Below are 18,627 nucleotides of genomic sequence, written 5' to 3'. Positions count from 1 at the left end.
GGGAAACTCGTAAACTTGGCGATGTCGGTTATCGGGTTTAAACAGCGTTTATCTCGTTTAATCGACGTTTTAACGGCCGGCCAGCCAGGCATCGAATTATCGCGTGGAAATTGCGACTCTTCCGAACGAAAATAACGCCTGGAGCCTCGGCTTTATTAGCCTCGCGATTTCCTTCGACTCGAAATCGAAGAACGCAGACCCGCTTATTTCGTTCACAGGCAAACGTACAGGTCACCGGTCACGTTTATAGAGCGTTTCGATCCGACCGTTCTACGAGCCACGAGTATTGTTCGTTTCATAATTGACGAAGCAATTTTGTGGATCGAGGCAAAGCCTCGATTGTACGAAAAGCCTCGACCGTGAAACGAGGACAAAACAAACGAAACGAGCTCCCCCATCGAGATCTATGGGGCTAGGGTTTTGTCGCCGAATGCTTTTCCAAGCAAAAGTAGTTTGCTTCAAAAGTAGTGGTTAGGACCGTGACATCTAATTTTATGCGAATTTAAGTGGTATAAATTTTAAATTACTGTTTTTGCATTTAATTTGTTTGCCTGTGTATAGCGTAGATTGTAATCGATGGTTCGGCAAAAGTCAATAGGATTTGTCAGTAACTGGAGACTTTCGATGATTTTTTGAATATTTTTGAAATTATTCGATCGAATTAATATCGAGTTTGAAATCATTTTTCCGCGTGTAATTCGTTTATTTATATATAGCGTAAACTTTAATTAATTTGTCTGTGGTTCGATGTAACAGTTAATCGAATTCGTTGTCTCTTTCAAGAATTTTCGACGATTTTTTCCAGTTACGAGCTTGTGATAGATTTCTAATTTGGATTCTCAATTACTTTTGGGGATTAATTCGCTTTTCCAATGTATGGAATAAATATTAATGTAATTTTTCTCCTACGTAATATAAGGTATAATCTGATTTTTGTGTATTTCGATGTATAAATTAATTAAATCTGTTGGCGATCATTGGCTTTTCAGAAACTTTAATCGGTTTGCGATACTGGTATCCAATTTTGTAATAGATTATTTCCCTGCAGTCGGTGTGAATTTTAATTTATTTCCCTATGCGCAGTACGAATTTTAATCTATTTTTTCTGGTTTGTTGTAAAAATTGCCACTTCCACCACTCTTCCGACTGTGTTTTCCTCGAAATCGGTTAAACCGACTTTGTTTGCTTCAAAATCAACGGACACAAACGAGATTCTCCTATCCGGATATCAAGTAGCATTTATTGTGGCAAGAATATTCTTTTAAGATCACCAAATATCTGATCTATAAGAAACTTTTAATAAAAACATCCTCGCAAGCTATTATAATAAAATCAATTACCTTCGATTGCCTTCCAAAATTAATTACCTTCGATACGAAAGAGGAGAATCAAATTTCATATAATCGCAATATCTTTGAAATAGGAACGAAGTGTAATTAAGTTGAATTAATACGTGCATATTGCACAGATAATAACCATAGAACACTCAAGGTACGGCGGTACGCTTGGTCGAGCGTAGAATAGCTTTTTCCTTCTTATAATACCTGTTCCATTCCATTTCATTCCATTTCATTTCATTTCATTTCATTTCTCCAAGGTCACCGATCAACGACCCAGAAGAATTATTCTACGATCTTTTTAACAGCCTTCCACTCGAGAAGAAGGTGAAACAGTCGTTTGCGCGTACACGCGTAATCTTTGCCTATTTCTGCACGTTTCGCCGACAGCAACGACCACCATCGTAACAGAGAAAGCAGAACAGCGAAGACAGAGTACGAGAAACTTGAGCGCTTTGTTACGAAATAGCCTCGTAACGTTCGAAATTGCACGATTGCCAGGCTGGCGACCGTAAAAAAATCTTAAAGGGCGATCTTATTTTTAACCGACTTTTTTCCCTTCCCTTTCCTATTTCACGAGCATTTGTTCCGTCGAACTTCACAAGTAAAAGCGTAATTTACGAAGTACAACAGCAAGAAAAAGTACAACGGATTCGAGAAGAGTTTTCGAAATCGTAAACCACCGCGCTGTTCCTCTTACCGGGGAATTTACATTCGCATCATTCGTCAAAGTATCTGAGTATTCGCCATATAGAAAGCTTCTTTATGCATGTCGTACGCGTTACGTAAAACGTTTTTAAATGTCATTAGTATTGTTATATCTATACTTAGAGGTAGGATCGCGTTAGTTATTACTTTATTATTCGGATGAAAAACACCACACTTCTCGGAGCCGAAAAACCTTTATTGCACACACTTGGAAGGGACACGAACGAATGAACGAAAAGGAAGTCTTAAACTATCGATCTGGTCTATCGACCGTGTCTAGTAATATCTTCTAGTTACTCCTTTTTGTAACTAGCCGTCAGCACATAGATGGCGAGCGAGAACTCGCGTTGTCATTTTCAACAATTAGCACTGTAATTTACCAAATGTCCAACTGGACAAATTGTAAACTATAAATTAAACAATAATAAAAAAAAAATTAGCACTGTTAGGAGTCAAGGCTGGCGTGATCACGCATATCGATCTGTGAAACTAATTCAAAAAAGGGTGTAGAAATCACAGTTATTAATACAGATATATATCGTTCCTCTGGTTTTGTCAATCAATCGACAACTTTATTTGTCACGATACGTGTTTGTGATTTTGAAAAATATATTGAATTTTTCCTAAAAACCCAGAGAACACCGTCTTGTAAAAGCTGACAATGGGCCGAATTACATCGCTATGATTTTCAGTTAGCCGATCGACAAAGAAAACGACCAGTCCTTAACAGACTGAAACGTTCGATTCTAAAAGGATTGGTCAATATTTAACGAAAAATTCGTCGAAACGATCACGATCGTATAAAACTGGCATGTTAATAACAATAATAATAATACGTTTATCGATAATATCGATAATAAGAATAATATCAATAACGATAATATTTTTTTTATAATACCATGCTACTCTGCATTCTTTACAAACTTGAATCTTTCCCAGCAATATTTTCGAATTACCAAATCACGTGCCGAGCTGCTCGATAAAGTGGATGCAAGTAAGTGGAAATCTAAGAGTAAATGCCTGCGCATAAGGGAAACGAATTGGAAATTTCTCCGATCGCAATTCGCGTTACGTGACCGTCTACACAGTATTTCATGGAAATTTCTCCAGAGACCCGGATGCACAGCCAGGACGAAGACGCCGAGTCCAAAGATGATTCTACGTGTGTCCCCGAAACATCACGATCCGTCTTACCCGGTGGACAAATTTTCCACGTTAGGTTAGGTACGTAGATGCCGGAGGGACCATCTCTGAGAACGTCGACAACGTGTTTCGCGTTGAGATTTGCAAAAGTAAAAGTCGGTACACCGGTTATAACACCAGGATAGAAAGAATAAATTTCTTATGAATATTTACAACAGCGTGTGGAGATTTTTAATCTCGCCCGTAATCTCCGGCTCCTAACGAAGAATTCTTACGAACGTGTACATCTAAAGAAAATGAAATTGTACAGGTTTTCAATTAGCGGCTAAGCACTTTCGTAAGTGAGTTTGTCTTTTGAGAGAATATTTTTGCCCATTCATCGGCCATCGAGCGTACTTTCTATACGATAGAACGTTCTTAGAGGAAGTTTAATGGGATCAGATACAATTAGCAAGGGAGGATAAAAAATGGAAAGATTGTTCCTCCAGCCATCGACGCTATCTACTTAAACGCCACCGTGCGTGATCGCACAAAGAAATTAATATTCAAGACGTATCAAGTTTCAAGAAAGCTGCGCGTTATATGCGTCTTTTGATCTTTGTCCCGAATCCTCGTTCGAATGCCGCGACGAGACGAAATAACAAATCGTGACACGTGGCAGATAAATGGACGCACCGCGAGACCATCGAAAAAATGCACGTCTCGAGCTTTGATTTAAACGAACAACGTAGCGAGTTCTGTCGTATCACCGCGCCAGTATTTTTCAAATTCTGATTCAAACGAAATTTTTCCATGTTCTGACGTCGAACAAAGAATATTCACGAAACGGCCCGAGGAAAAAAATTCATGGATTTCGATGATCTTCTTTCGTTCGTGTTCTCTTTTGTTAGAAGGTCTCGTTGAGAATTCAATCCGACCTTTAGTCTGAGATAGATTTCAGCGTTGCGCCATTATGAATTTGTCGGCCATTGTCATGAAATGCCAGGCATTCGTTCGTTTATCGCTCGAACGAAAATATCCCTATTTCCATATTCGATCCGGCCTTGAATTTATTTTTCTTCCGCTATTTTTTCGCTGTTCTCGTTTCAACCATTTTGTGTTTTTCGAATATTTCTTTTTCGAGGTTTTCGCGATATCATCGTATCGACGTTGCGATTTCAGGAGATTTAAAATAATTGTACGTTATTATGTGCATTTTATTAGGGGAAATTATATGTTACTACCAAAAAGATGTGAAAAATATCGAACGTATATTTTGATATGAAATTGGATTTTCATAAAAGACGCAAACATAGGTATTGCTCGTCGGATGAGAATACCGTGTTATTTGGGAAACGTGAAATGCTCAAGCTTTGCGATTATAAGTACGATTATTTTTATTCATAAACGTCAAACTTTCGCACGTCTATCGTGTTTTATGAACGATTTTGATTTTCCTCTCATTTGTAATTTCTACGTTGAACAGCAAATATTGAAAGAGTAAATATGAAAACTTCTACGATTGTGTACACAATGATATTCGCTTCAAATAATTTAACCATTCCATTCGGCGCGTTTAATCCTTTAAGTGCTTCGAGTGCATAATCTTCAACGCTTTTATGATCGCACGTGATACATCGTAGAATGGTTTAAAATTAATTTCATTTGAAATATTATTTCCCATCCTATTTTATCAAGTTATTTTAAATAATAGTTCTTATAATTTTATCGTCAACAACATGTTCTTTAACCAATTTATTTTCTAACGAAAGAATATCAATCTTGGACTCTGTTAATTAATCGTAGACTATTCTAACAATTATATAATCTTTTGCGAATATTAAACGTAGCTACTTTGATACATTTTTGTTAAGGTATAGAGAGAATTCGGAAATACAAATAGTTTATTTCACACACAACAGCTATACATGCATATTACACTCCGAAGACCTCGATAACCTTCCTGCACGCACGCTTGTTGTCAACTGACTCCTTCAGATTCTTCTAACGGCTTCCAATCGCCTTTTGTCTCAACTGAGACTTGGACGCCCTCTGACGCTTACACACACATTCGCATGTACAGTGCAAATATATCATCTACCTAACAATATTTACAAATATAAACTCACTAAAAAGTTATTTAAATGTCTCTCTATTTATTACTTCGTATCTAAAATTACGTAACTTTGTCACTTCCAAATAATCGATCTAACGTATGACAGAAAATTTCTCCTCCTCCAACATGACTTTCAACAATCGAATATCGAACAGAATTTAAAACATATTCCACTTACTAAATTCAAGCTTTAAACTTCTTAGAGTTATTTTGAACTATTACCAAATACACCGTATACCTTTAGATCGATCAAATACGATACAACCGTTTTATTTTCTTGTTCCGACAAATCCAATTAAATTCTTTCTATTCGTTTAATTAAAATAGCCAAAACTATTCGATCAAAGTTCGATGCAAATATCGAAAATACTTGATTTCTCTGCCCTAACAGGGAAGAAAAAAAACGTTGGTAAGCGTTCATTTTTCGCGCTATTCCCGCCAAGTGATCCTGTTGAAACAAACAGAATGGAGGCAAACAGAACTGGCTGGTGTGCGATCCGAAAAAAAGTATCGATGGCATTGGGTCTCGTTTCGCGAGATAGCATCGCGAGGAACAACGCTGCCAACGAATAGAAGAAAACCGCTTGTGCCATCATTCCCTTGTTTCTCTTTTGTTTGCGCCTTTCGCTTCTTTTTTTTTTTATAGCTTCACCATTTTTCGAACTGGACGCGAGAACACGATCCCTTGTTTCGATTTTTGCCAGTCAGTGCGCAGCAGCTGCAACTTTTTTTCTTTTTTTTTTCTGAAATCGATACATGGGCAGCTGTCTGTAAAACATGGTAGGCTTTGACGATCTTCAAGTACTATAGTACTAAGTATCACAGTATCGTACGAACAACGTGTTCATCTATCGAGCTTGTAGCATTCTTTACTTCTGTTTGCTTGGTCGATGCGATAAAATCGTCGGTAATGACGATCCCATGATTGCTTCGATGTGTTTGTTTAAACTTTTACGATAATCATGTATTTTACAAAACACGTTTTAATTCTTACGTTTGTCCGTTCCTTCTCTTTCTTCCAATTCCTTATTTTCACCAGTTTCGTTTCTATGAATATTCTACGAATATTTGCTTGTGAAATAACGCGCGATCAACTTCCACACGCACATATTCTTTTCCTCTGTTTTTCGTTTCTTTCGTTTGAAACAGCCATTTTTAGAAGATTTTTGGATACGTCAGCCCAAAACTTTGAGCGAAGCGTTTCTCGTTTAGAATGCAATTCTGATTCATGAAATATTCGGGCAATTTTTTCTCACATCTCTGATATTCTCGAGCAAATACGTTTCATACGGCGATTTATTACTTTGGTAAATATTTTTAACACCAGGAAAATCCTATCGTTCTGTATCCCACCACAGCATCTACTCTATGACCTTACGTCTTCGACTATTCCCTTGCTTTTGAAATTTCTACCTACCACAATTGCGTTGCGCGGGCACTATCGGTTTTCTAATAACATAATTATTTAGTAGCATAATTATTCATTTGCCGGATACGTTTCTCGATACTCTTGTACTTGATCGATATCTCGGCCGATCTTCTCGATCTTCCACCCCGTGCACGTAGGTGTCACGACCGGCATACTTCAAATCCGATGGACTAACGATGGAGATAAAGATGTTTTTTTTTTTTATTTAAAATTTCACATTCACAATTTGTCCAACTTGGACATTTGGTAGAATTTTTTATCTGATTGATTATCATGTGGGTGGCTACTCCCGATAGGGTACCATCTTCGTGTTTGTTAAGATATATCCTTTGTGAGAACTGCTGCGTGTTTCCTTTTTAGTCTTCTTTCTGTGGTTGTGTTGATCGTTTCCACTGCCAGCCGGTTCGGCTGTGTTGCTATTCTTTCTCTGTACCTACTTGCGAATCTACTAATCTCTGAAATAAAGATGTGGCGGCACTTGGCAACAATGTATGTCGCCGAAGCGAAGTGCCTAATGAACCATCAACGTCCCAACGGTCCTTCCACCGAAGGTTCTAGAAGAAAGAGCACGTGGCAACGGTCGCGGACGCCTAGCAAATGCATGGACGGTGGGGATGTTGAGGGATGACGAAAGAAAGTAATCGGATCCGATCGAAAATCAAATCATAAGAGCTTCAGTCTTGGAAAGACACGCCTAGAGTTCGGATTGTAAAGTGGATTGTTGTTAGGAAAAAAATAAAGTTTCTTTCTTTTATTTTTCACCTCAAATTTCTTTTTTTATTTTGTTATTTTACGTGACATAGGCTTCGACGTTCCTTGCTTCGTGAGATTTCCTTCTCGTGACTACGACAAAGTGTTACTCGCAAGATACAACGATACAAAATATCACAACAATAGATTCCAAGAATTTATTTCAAAACAACTGTTCCAAAAATTTCGTGACTGCGTTGCACGTCCATTTCTCTCAAATACAAGTATATCCATTCGCAAATAATGAAACTTTCCCCGGAACGATAATTACGTCGTCCGATGGAGCGATATCCAACGATACAGCGCGGGTTTTCATCGTGGACAGCCGTCGTTCGCGGTTTCTCTCTGCCGCGGAAAAATGTTGGCGCGTCTCGTAACGAGAGTTGGTAGGCGATGCGCGTCCTGAAACACAAAACCGAGGGGAAAAAAAGCCAGGAGAAAGTCAACGGGCGCGAACAACGGGAGAACGAGAGAGAGAGAGAGAGAGAGAGAGCAGCGAGTGTCCCGAAAAAAGGAACGCGACTCTGATATAAACGAAAAAAAAAGAAAGGAAAAAAGCAAGAAGAAAAAGGTTGGCAAAGGAAAGAAACAACGCGTTCGTTTAATTTTCGACTGTAGGTAGCGCGACGAAAATAAAAAGCATTGGCAAGCACGAACTTCCCGCCGCCACCGTCCATCGGCTTCCCTCGAGACCTTTTTATTTCGTCCCTGTTTTTCCCTCGTGAAACAATTCCGCGGCGCCCCTGCTCATTGTTGAATCACGCGATCTCTTCCTTCCTTCCTTCCTTCCTTTCTTTCTGCTTCTCTTTCTGTTGCCTCGAACGAGCAAACGAAATGGAGCACGAGAAACGGAAGAGAAGGAAGAGGTTAGGAAAAAGGAACGGAGAAGAAGCGACAGAAAGAGAAAGAGAGAGAAACAATGGAGCAAGGCAAGTTTGGGGAAAAATGATAAAACTGTTGCAAAGTTTCTAGGCGAGCTGAGAACTTTGTTATTCCACTGGTCGGAGGAAGATTCATACGTAGTAAGTAGCAAAGAGGGTGACGGTGAACAGGCAAGATGCCTCGACACCGGCCAACTTTCCGCGTGAAACTTCGAGATTGGAAATATTTCGTGGACGCCTGCCCCGTCCTTTTTTCTCTTTCTTTCTTTCTTTCTTTCTCTCGCTGAAAGAAGAAGAACCAGTCTGCCTGCTGGATTCCGATGCTTTACGCGCGTACGTATTTCATCGTAAATCAACCGATCGAAACTTTTCTGCTGGACGCGCGTATGGGGCTTTGGAATTGGATACCGAGGCGGAGAGAGCGGTAAATCATTCGTTTAGTTTTCAATTTTGTATTTTGTTTAGTGGTCTGTGCCGTCGAAGAGATTCTCGTTCAATTGCTATTTATTCGTACTTTTCGAGAACTCTCGTAGCACTTAGAATGGCAAAACGACGAATACTAATTAAAAATAAAATTTATTCGAACGAAGCTGTGATATTTCGAAAAACAAGAGAAACTAACGATCGTTGTATTATTTACCTTCCAATTTTTTTCTTTTGTTTCATTTATTTAATTTCTACTTTACAATTTGTCCATTGGTCAATAGACATTTGGTCAATTTTTCTAGCCAACTTGCAATTTGCATCGTTCGGTTATGGCTGATTCTCTGTATCGAGCCTCTAATACATATCGCTAAATATGTTACGTATTCTTAATCAGACTTGAACGATAAGACGAAAATGAAAATTACGTTTCTGTCTCTACAAACGAATCAGTATATGCAATCATGTTTTTGTCTTCGATAAAAGACACTCGCGCGTTTCTAATCGCAAAAGCAACAAAGCCTAATACCGGTCATTTTGTCTGGTTCGATAATTAGCCACTGATAATCGTAATCTTACTGTCTGTTTCTCGTTTTACAAATAAAATTGTATACAAGATAGAATTAAGCACTCTAAGTTTACTGGTCATCGATGATTCGATATTATTACTCGAGGGTTAGGTTAATAATTGATCGATAAACTCGATAAACCACAGCGTAGATCAAATAACTTTATTAATTAATAAAGTAGATTACACGATACCGTGACGCAGATCACATCAAATAACACGGAAACTATATGTACGTATAAAAGAAATATATAATCGAGATTCGAAGAATGTCGAGGAAATTTAGCAAACGGAAGGGGAGCCAATAAAAAATGAACTTTTCCAATGTACGACGCACGACGAAGCAAAGAACCTTGAAATCGGTTTAACCCAGAGCTTCAACTTTGTTCTATTGAAATTTGACTTCTGTTTGCAGTTAAATCGTGAATTTTCTCGATCAAGCTTTCTTTCTTCTTGCTATTGTCACGATCAGCACACTTCAAATCCGATGGACTGATGACGGAGATAAAGATGTGGCGACACTCGGCAACAATGTATATCGCCGAAGTGCCTAATGAGCCATCGATATATGCCAACGGTCCTTCCGCCGAATGTTCTACAAGATGGCGTGCGTGGCAACGGTCGCGGACGCCTAACAGACGCGCAGATAGTGGGGATATTGAGGGGTGACGAAGAAAACAGAAACAGATCCAATCGAAAGTCAAATTGTGTAGGAGCTTCAGTCTTGGAAAGTGACGGCTGGAGTTCAGAACCAAATCGTAATTAGTGTAAACCAAGTGTTCAAAAGTAAAAATTCTCTTTTTATTTTTCTTTTCATCTGAGATTTCCTTTTTTTATTTTACGTGACACTATCGGCGAATTGACGGATCTACACGATGACATGAACGAAGAATAGGAAAAAAGAAAAAAGAGAAGAGAAAACGTTACTATATTATTACTGGAAAGGAAATATTTGTGCTGGTTGGCTGGACGGTTACTTGCAAGCAAGAATTACTCGATTCCGTGACTGCTTTCCGTATCTTCTCAAACACGATTCCGCGTTCATTCGGATCCTTTGATGCAATATCGCGAATAAAAGTACTGGAAACGTGTTCAACCTCTCGATAGAGAGGGACGAGAAGCACCGCTCGTGTCTTTTGTTTTTCGTTATCGATCGCTCTTTGTTGGAACTCGCTCCAATCAAACGTTAAATGTTGGAATTAAATATTTGAAATGCGGCAAATTCGAAGGATTAAAGTTAATCGATCGCATTTACTTTAACCCGTTTGTATTCACGGATCGGGTATCCAGCGATTTCGTATCATTCGTGCGACGCTTTCGATCAGAGACATCTTTTGCGTCTGTTTTTTTATACGTGCGATTGAATGTCGTTCCATGCGAACGAAAGGGGGCAAAAAGGTTTGTTTTTAAAAATAACAAATAGTATAGAAAATATAGATTGGTAATAAATAATATAATTCTATTTTTAAAGAGGCACGCGAGATATCTTCATCACAGTTGAGGAAGGATTAACGAGAATTATCGAGATTCGTGCGAGACTGAAAATGATTTATCACCGAATAGGTAAAGGAGAATTTCTTTTAAAAATAGTTTCAATTTTTTTAACGAATACGAACGTACAATTACTTTCTTGTGTCATTTTCAAAAAGTTGTTTCAGCGTTATTCTTACAGTGTTGATATAGGTAGAAGAGTATTGCTTTATACATAAATATAATTCATCTCGAAATCATTTTCTTTTAAACTATAAAAAATGATTCATTTTCGCTTTGATCCCTAATAATTTCCCACCCATCGATAAAATAAAATAATAAAAATACACCATTACCCTGTTGAGAATTGTGGATCTTAGTCGCCGAAATAAATGTATAGGAACGCTCACGTTAGACGTAGAAATGATATTAAAATAGTTTCAGATTTATTTCATATGTGATGTACAAGATATTCGTAGATACGCATTGCACGCGTCTCACCATCTTTTTTTCAACCATGCGTACGGAACAGTTGCATTCTTGCGTTTTACGAGACGCTGCGCACGCACGTATTCCCACACACACTCATACTCGTATATGTGTGTCACTACTACGCGGCTAATCCAGTGTAGCACACAAAATTACACATATCTCGATATACCCCATCCCACTCCCCCACCCCACTTCCCCACCCCACTCCCCCACCTCACTAGAGAAATAAAATAGTCAAACTCGAAAGGCATCCAAATGTTATTTAGCAATTAAGTTAGACAAATTTACCAAATGTCCTGCTGGACAAATTGTAAAGTACGAATTAAATAATAATAATAAAAAAATCTCAATATACTCAAAAACCAATGACGGTGTCTCGGATAATCCTCCAAAAAGTTTCGAAGAACTTCCAAACGAACTATTTTCCGTAATTACTCGTTTCATAAAAAGTAGCGCAAAAAAATGAACAAACGAAAGGAACAAGTGGAAAACTATTTTTCTACGAATTTGCTATTCGTTCTATATTTTCATCGATAAGAACTTGTTCTTTTCGACTAGTTGGGAACGTCGATTTTAGGTTTTGTCTCGGGAACACAGATTAAGGTCCGTTCGACAGTGCGTTAGGAAGAGTTTGAAACGGGGTTTGGCAAACTGCATCTTCGTTGTACGTATTCAGTGAACCAAAGTTCGACGAGTGGCCGCGGGCTAGGGGAATTTGATTTCCGATAAATTCGTAGAGTACAGCCCAGAAGTATCCTGGCTAACCAGTAAGGCGGAAAAACTGATAAGATTTTGCCGGAGGCTCGTTCCTTTTATCATTCATTTGCCAGTCCTTTCCTTATCCGTTTCTCTGAGACCAGTACCACTTAAAAACGAGAATCTCCAACGACTGATTGTAGTTCTAGGTTATTCTTCGTGTTCCGCTTGCGTTTTATGGATTAAATTGAAAGGAAAGGTAGGAATTCTAAGGAAAGTAAAAATAGAAATTTTAAAAAACGTACATCGTTTCTTTCGATTTCACGCGTCGTAACAGTGGTAAGATGGAATCGACTAATTGAAGTCTGTTAATTCGAACACGAAAACGATATAAAGTGCGATGTGAATTCGAAGATGAATGAAATTCGTGAATATTGTAACGAAGAAATAAACTAAAGGAAGCAAATCCACGATACAAAATTTTTAATAATCTCGTTTGTATTAGGTTGTCCGAGAAGTTTCTTTCGTTTTATGAGGAAATAATAGACGCACAACGTTTTTTGTTTTATATTATTTTGTCGAATTACGTACCATCCATTTTGTTCCGTTGAGATAAACACCGCGATATTTCACAGATTTGGTTTCACGTTTGTACGAAGGTGCACTGTTGTAAAAAACACGTTTGCGAAAGAAAGACACTTTTCGGACAACCTAATAAGTCATCAAAGATCGTAAGTTACTGTTAAAAGAGGAGACGCGTGTTAAATGTCGTATGAAATTTTAGTTTGGATATAGAAAGACTATTTAATTTTGTAGTGACAAAGCAGATGGTAGAAGGCAGAAGGGTGTCTTGGAAAGTGAAGTGGAAGGTTGAAAGAGCGTCACACGTCCCAAAACGCAAACACTTTGAACGTAGGTTCGCGTGATCCGTTCAAAGATGCATGCACGTCCTGGTTAATATTGAAACCTTAATTAACGCTCCTCTGCAGACCAGAGGATCAATCTGCAGAATTTAAATTGAACGTTTCATTGTGCTTTCAATAATGCATTTCAATTTTCAAAGCGTTTCTTGCGCTACCTAAACGGTAATAATGAAAGAAGATGGTCAATGATGAATGTAACAATTGTTAGAACGGAACCATTGCTCGTCTCCTTCCTCCTGTCTGCAACGTATGGTTTTTTATTCGCAGATTCAAATTCGCTGGGATATAAATATATCTTTGCAAGTCTACGAGCAATTGAATTTCTCAGAACAATCTAATATCGCGAACTTATATTCAAATGTAAATTACAAAGAGAATATTCGGAAGAAAATTTTCTTCCAACTGTTCTACACATTTATTTATGAGATTGTTCGAAGATATTTTTGAAGATATGTAGCAAATTAAATAAATTTTATTCTATTACAAAAGTACTAAGTTTACGTAAATTCTAGTGAGCCTCTACAGGTCTGTGTATTGGATTAATTGAACGTTTTTGAAGACACACAAGGAGATCAATATCGTATTGCAGAAATACTGACAAGTTTACATAAATTCTAGTAAGCCAGAGATTCGTAAGATCAAGTTTACCGTAATGTATTTGAGTATAATTTTATTCTTCCGCATTGACGATCTTCCATCTGCTTGCAAATATTAGAACGTTAGTCTCCTTGAAATTATTAAAAATTTAGTAAAGAAACAGGACGATAATAAAAGTGATTCTTTAACGTATCTTAAAGGAAGCATTAAATCAAAGCATCTTATAAAGTGTACAATTATTTAGACACTAGAAATACAAAAGATATCCACCTATACATAATATAAAATAAACTTCCTAGTAAACGTCTGTGTGTGTTGCCAAGACTCGAGAATCGCTGGACGAATTTTCACGCGGTTTTCACCATTTTAAAGGGCGTTCCTCGAGTAAGATTTACGTATGTGGAACGTTAACTTACGACAAAAGGAAGTAGAAATGGAAGATGTGAACCAGACGCAACTTACGGATATTCGTAACGTAACGGCGATTTTCTTCGCTGCGATCGTGTTTTGTTCAGAATCGCTGCCACCACCGATGTCTCTCTTTTTCGCGTGCGGTACGTCAGAAGCTTCACGACTTCTCTGTATGGCAATCGATGTTGCTTCACGAGCTACGGAACGTTTAACACTTTGACTGCCACGCCGAAATCACACGTTTCGCTGAGGACGCCACGCGAGTATTTTTATTATTCAAAGCATATGTGGCGGATCGGTACCAACAGGACGCCGACAAGTCGAGACATCAACGCGGTCGTAACACCTCCCGGGCGATCCGCGAGTACCAACCGCCAACACCAGAGGGCTACTACGACGACAACGGGTCTGTCTGTCTCGCTAGCGGTCGAATATACGGTGTCACGATACAAATACCGCACCTAGCCAGACTCCCTCTACGTCTAAGGCAGGGACTACCGGGCATAGCCTTACCGACGAGTCCACCGGTAGTCCAGGGACGAAACGCGCATTCTCTTTTCACCTGGCAGCGACTACACTTCCTACACATATATAATGGCAAAATAATAATAAATCGATCATGTAAGACAACATTCTTCCCCGTTTATCTCGTTGGTGGTCACGGGTGACCACCGTGGCGCCTTGGTAACAGTCGATAGCGACGTATTACAACGAGGCTTCGTTTATTTCAACAAACCATTCGCATTCGTTGTCTCGTCGCGAGCAAAACGCGCGGAATATATCGTTGAAACGTGTGGAAGATATTAGTAAACGGTATTTGCTCATTCTATATATAATGGTAAGGTATGTGCACACTTCTAACTTCGATTATACGATTACAAAGCAGCATTTACGATTATTTTCTGAGCTGTGTTTATAACAATATTCGTAGATTACCCCTCAAAGATATCGATGCAAACACAGTGCACCGTTAGATGCAAGATTTGTTCTCATTTTTTTTTATCGATGTTCTAATGAAAACGTTTAATCGTTCAACGGGGCACTTTTTATTTCAAAGTATCTTCTATTTATCGGTTATATTCAAAATGCCCTAACCGTCAATTTTCGTACAATTTTTACAATTGTAAGAAGTTGAAGCGCTCCGCTCACCAATGACCACCGTGGCGTCACAGGAGAAACCGTGGCCTGTCATATAATGACCAACGTGGCAGTCAAAGTGTTAACGAGTCAATAGAAATTCACAAAACCGTCAGCCATGTCATTAAAAAAGATTAGACAAGGTCCGAGGCAAAGACCGGGTAACCAGCTAGTTGCCTAATAATTTCGTTTCATCAAAGTTTCTATCAATTGAACCAACTGCGGATTATAGTCGCGCTCAAACTACCTGTGTCTCCGGTTAAAGGAAAACCGTAGAATCTAACCGGAAGTGTGGAAATTTCGCGGTTTCGCGACGTCAAGTCGAATTACAGCGATCCGTAGCGTAACCTGTTTTTGTGGAAGAATTACCCGGCTCCGCGGAAGGCAACTATAGCCGGTCTTAAATTTTACTTAACATTATCTGGCATCGGTAGGAGGATGCTCGCTAGGCCGGCCGCTCGTACCAAAGTTATGCACAGCATTTGCCCGCGAGGACATAACTCTGAACGCAAAGTTGGCAGAGAACAGCGCCGGAATCCCTTCCGTGCTGGAATAACGTGAAAGCTGAAATAACAAACCACCTATGTTACTGTCCGCCCATTCTATCCTCTCTTTTCTTTACAGTCTACCCTCCAGAGCGAACGTTGAATTCGATTTTGAACTGAAAGAACCAGGCAAAATCGCGTCAGGATACGAACAGCTTTGACTATTGAGAATCGATCGTTCGTTATGGTTCTATTATGGTTCTGATATTTCTATGGTTCTATGGTTCGGCTATCGTTAATTCGGGTTTCAACGATTAGGATTACGTAGAAAATACAGTGGCGGATAAAAGAATGTTTACAATTGATACGCCTTTGTATTAAAAATTATTTATCATTTCGATAATAATATAATTGTATACGGCAATGTAATTGTCGTATGTATAATATCGTGTTTATTTACTGTTCTTATTAAATAAAAATCCATTTTATAAAATTACGGTGTCTTTTTATAATGTATTTCGTCAGGTAAATTAGGTTCGGTTGTTACGGTGAAGCAAAAAGCTATTTGATCACGTAATACGACGAATGAAATTCTATTATCTGAAATTCAAGTTTCAGTAGTGAGATTCAAGTCGAAGCAGTAAACGGCATGTAGATTCTTTTCCATGAAATTCGAACGTTAGAACGTAAATTGAATTGGATTGTTAGATTCGATCGGAAGATTTATTCTTCATTTATTTACTTACTTTATTTCATATGTGTAAAAAAATATTCACATAAAATTTCTTCTTTTCACAAATATATGCAAAATGTAGAAATTCGCAGCGAATATTCCAATTAAATAGTCTCATTTTTAATTTACATTCTCTAGCTCTCGTCCTTTCCTGTACTAAAAAAAGCTCTCGACTAAAATTCGATATACGAGAAAACTCGAGGAATTAAAATACCAAACTACAACTTAAAAAAATCAAATAGAAAAGTTAAGCTTGATCCACGCACGATATATGTCACGTAGGTGGAACATAGCTGTCAGGGAATAGTTGTGGTCGCAACACCGTTCGATATTTTGATAAGGCAGCGAAAGCTAATTATTCATCGTGGCTCGAAGCATCCGTGTTGCTTCCTCGGTTCGTAATGGAAAAGTTTCTTTCTCACGGCAAACGCGGCGTAACGTGTGGCGGCAGGTCGCGTACGAAACTTTTATTTACGGGTCGCGTAATAAAGACGATAATAGAATATTCTATAAATGGGAAGACTGCCGCCTAGCTTTCATAACGTATTCCATTAGCGGAAGTTGCCGCAACCAACTGGCGGAATAGCCATCCAGAAAAACGATGATAGAATTGAATGTTCAGTCGGTGAAAGAGTTCTCTTATTCTCCGTTTCGTTCTCTTCTACAGAAAAGAGAGATTTTCAGAGAGTCGATAATTTATGTTTTCGATCGATTCGAAAGTTTGAAAGTTTTTACTTTTTTGTTTTGCGAACGAAATTTCATGGAATTTCAATTTTCGTTCGCGACGACGACCAAACCTTCCATCGTCGTAATCGATGCGAAGGACCGCGAGTTTCTAGTTTCACGAAGGGAGAAATTTTCGAAATTTCTACCCTGACGAATATAAACTCTCGACATCTAGAAATGGACATAGATACGCGCTTCGACGTGGTCTGGTGTCTCACAGGACGAAGATGTTTACGAGCGAATTTTTCATCAACGGTTTGGTAAATGTAAGGGAAAATATTCCTACTCCTTTTCTAGGATGTTTCTCAAATATAGATAATTAAGGGCAAATAAATTTGCTCGGTCTGGATTTCTATCACTTTCAGCGTTTACCAACATGGAACTTCAAGAACAGAATTTTCTTGAGTTTCAAATTGTACTCTTCTTCAAGTAGCCAGTATGCCCAAGAAAAATTCTCTTATTTCATCCTCCGTCCCTTTCTATCTTTTCGTTTCAATAGCGCCATTTCCTCTTTTCTTTGACAGGACATTTTCCATATTTTTCCTTTTCTTATCTTTTTATCCATTTTTACTTCCTTACTCTTATCGTGTTCTACGTTCTTTATTTTAGTTTCCTTCGCCTCGTATTTAACTTTTATTATTTTTTAGGTCACACACATTATTATTCTTTCCCTTGCTTCGTTGGCCACTTCTAACAAGTCATGCTACTTATGCCTGCATCTTATTTTCTACTTCTCATTTTCCGTTTTTTATTTCACTCTGGCTCACCTCAGCGTGTTCTCTCCTTTCCTTCTCATCCCCCTTTCCTTACTTTACGTAACGATAAAAATATATAACACTTGAATTCTTTTATATTAGCCAAGCTATGTTTTAGCCAGAAATTTCTGTAGCCATTGAATGAAAAATCAACGAAGGCAAATCATTTTCGGGTAGGTTGATCTCGATTCCAATAAATATTGCTCATTTTAGTCTTAGCATTAACGAAACAGCGCGTGGAAAATTATTACGAACGAATATTACGAACGCTTTGCTTTCAATATTTTATATATTTCAGATTTATATATATTGTTATCCAGAAAGTTTCTTTCGTTTCATAAGGCGATGATAGACGAACGACAATTTCTGTTTTATATTATTTCATTGAATTAGGTATGATCCATTTCGTTCTATTTCTATTATTATATTCGTGCACAATTCGATAAACTAATATAAAGGAAAAAACATTGTGCGTCTATTATTTTCTTAAAAAACGAAAGAAACTTTTCGGACGACCTAATATATATATCGTGGATTTTTGCGCGTTTAAAATTCCCTGAAATGCACGAATATGCGCCATCTAGTAATACCGATAATACTGCGCTATTATCACAGATTATAAAGCTACGCGATTCTGCCAAGACCATTGTCCCGATCCTCTATAAAGAGATAAAACTTTTAGATTTTTCGACATTACCAGTAAAACTTCATTTATCTGAACTCCACTTATTGGAACCACGTTTTAGTTAATGTCCGCTTAACTGAATTCCCTGCAATTCAATCCACTTATCTGAATGTGAAACCCTATTATTTGAACGAGAAATCCTAGACGAGAGAAGAATCAGTGAACTATTATAGTAGAACGTCG

At 38.2% G+C, this 18,627-nt stretch overlaps 1 protein-coding gene across 2 annotated transcripts in view; it reads right to left on the bottom strand.

Annotated features, from left to right (window-relative positions):
- Positions 1–18,627, bottom strand: part of LOC126872247 (dipeptidase 1-like) — a 236,167-nt gene that overhangs the window by 37,498 nt on the left and 180,042 nt on the right. The gene's annotated exons all lie outside the window — the stretch shown is intronic.

The sequence above is a fragment of the Bombus huntii genome, chromosome 1, assembly GCF_024542735.1.
Source record: "Bombus huntii isolate Logan2020A chromosome 1, iyBomHunt1.1, whole genome shotgun sequence".
In the NCBI taxonomy this organism is placed as follows: Eukaryota; Metazoa; Arthropoda; class Insecta; order Hymenoptera; family Apidae; genus Bombus; species Bombus huntii.
Note: the sequence above shows the minus strand (reverse complement) of the source record. Positions and strands in the feature narration are given on the sequence as shown.